Genomic DNA, 2,500 nt, shown 5'->3' with positions numbered 1-2,500 from the left:
TTGTGTTGCTATCATGTTGTTGTCATGTGTTGCTGCCATGCTATGTTGTTGTCTTAGGTCTCTCTTTATGTAGTAATGTGGAATCTCTCTTGTCGTGATGTGTGTTTTGTCCTATATTTATATTTAATTTATTTTTAATACCAGGCCCCCGTCCCCGCAGGAGGCCTTTTGCCTTCATTGTAAATAATAATTTGTTCTTAAATGACTTGCCTAGTTAAATAAAGGTTCAATAAAAAATTTATAAAATAAAAAAGGTTTTGTTTTTGCGAGAGCTATGTAGACAGGGATGGTGGATGGGAGTAAGTATCTACCACTGATTCCAAAGATTGCACGTTAAAATCCAGCGATTGAAATTTGTTTTTCAGATTTTTGTTTTAAGCCTATCCCAAACCTCAACTGAGTTATTTCAAAGTTAATGCCTAAATTTAACATTAAACACTTTTGACAAATTTTGAGAAATATGGATGAACGTCAAATTCTGACCTGAGACTGTGAGAGCTAGTTGAGCCAGTTTGTGTGTCTCAGAGAAAAATAGTCTCTCTCGCTTCAAGGCGGAGTGAGAGAGAAAGAAAGAAAGAAAGAGAGAGGAGGGAGATTTAAGAAGCTTGATCTCCGATTCTGTTGAATATGTAAATCCCGCTTGGTTGTTCTCTCTCGCTCTCTCTCTCTCCGGGAGACCCCAACTGTCTCACTCTCCCTCCCCAAAGAGGGGTAGGGTATCTGGGCTACTTTGAGGAGGCTTAGTGGCCTGTAGACTTCATCCCCTGGTTGATTATCTCAGAGAGAGAAGAGGGAGAAGAAGAGGTGAGGGACATAATCCCTTTGTCCATCCCTGTCCCATATGTTTAAGGCACTGGCCTTTCAATCAGTCCTGTCCATGGAGTGGATGGACAGCTTGGTGTACTCAATGGGGCCTTCGTCTCTGTAAGCCCAGGGCTCTGAGTCTCTTCATCTATCTCTTGTTTAAAAAAAAAAAAATCCTTGTTAAGTTCAATCTTTTTTGTCTCTTAGGGCAGAATGCTAACTTAAAGGGGAATTTCACCATGAGGGGACCCTAGGTTTGTTTTGATCATGTCAGAGGGATCTCCTGGTCAGTTAGATGTGTTTCACACATAATTGACCACGAAGAGGGCTGGATGAACGATACACCCTATTTATTTTATTTATTTAACCTTAATTTAACCTTAATTTAACCTTTATGTAACCTTTATTTAACCTCTAGGCGAGTCAGTTAAGAACAAATTTTTATTTACAATGATGGCCTACCCCGGGCCAAACCCGGACGACACTGGGCCAATTGTGCGCCGCCCTATGCGACTCCCAATCATGGCCGGGTGTGAGATCTGAAAATAAATGTAGTACTGCTTTGTGGCATTTCCCGAAGAGTGTGTGTTATACCGATCACACTAGATGGTTTTTTTGCGTGGAGACATGTTTGTCCTTGTTTCATAGAGCCATCGGACATCTTTCAGTGATATTCCTATCTGGCGGATTCATTGCTAAGGTGATTTTTTTCCAGTCTCTGAAAGACTACAACTCATGTGGGGTGGTGCTTCATGCTCTGGCCCCCAAGGCATTTAAAAAAAAATGTTTAAAGGGAGGCAGACAGTAACAATCTTTTACCTACTTGGTGACATTCAACCATAAATGTTTCAACCGGAATTTAGCGAAGAGGATTCAAAACAAAGAGTTGGATTTAGCTAGAAGCTCAACTAAAGCCGATGCCAGCATCAAGAGGGCTATTGACAAATATCGTAGCTAAGCAGATACGTTTATTTTTCATGCAACCTACCTAGCTAGCTAACTTTAGTTTATATACTGAAACCCATTTTGTTTATTGCTGGCTAACATACTACTGTTTTACAGTGGGGGAAATCCCACCCCACACACACTTTTTTTGCTAACTTAGGTAGCTAGCCAGCTAAGCTAGCTAAACAACTACCGGTAGCCATATCTACGATTAAAAAGATAAGAGGTTTTACAATCAGAGATTTTACAATCAGAGATCTATCTTACGTTAGCTAACATTAGTCAAAGGTAGAATGAACAAACAAACATGTTTACTCTGCTGAAGGTAGCTACCAGTCTAGCATTGACTACCATGGAATTGATTGACTGAGAGTGTGTATCCAAAAGATAGCTAGCGATATGATTTAGCTGATAACTTACCTAGCCCCACTAGGCTAGCAACCTAGCTAGAGAGTTAGGTTACCTCTAATCGAGAATCTTCCGTTTTGTTGTGAAGGATAAAAATTTATAATATCGCATCACTTCTCAGCTGTTGACGAAATGGTTTCCCCATCAGAAAATCCCTCTGATAATCTTTGGTCATCGTAAGCAACATTCTCGATAGCAACAAGCCACTTGCAGCATCGGGGTAAATCTCTGGTAGGTAGAACAGTGAGAGAATGTCACGCCCTGACCTTAGAGATCCTTTTTATGTCTCTATTTTGGTTGGTCAGGGCGTGAGTTTGGGTGGGCATTCTATGTCTGGTGTTCT

Source organism: Salvelinus alpinus, chromosome 20, assembly GCF_045679555.1.
Source record: "Salvelinus alpinus chromosome 20, SLU_Salpinus.1, whole genome shotgun sequence".
Lineage (NCBI taxonomy): Eukaryota > Metazoa > Chordata > Actinopteri > Salmoniformes > Salmonidae > Salvelinus > Salvelinus alpinus.
This window is presented reverse-complemented; position numbering follows the sequence as displayed.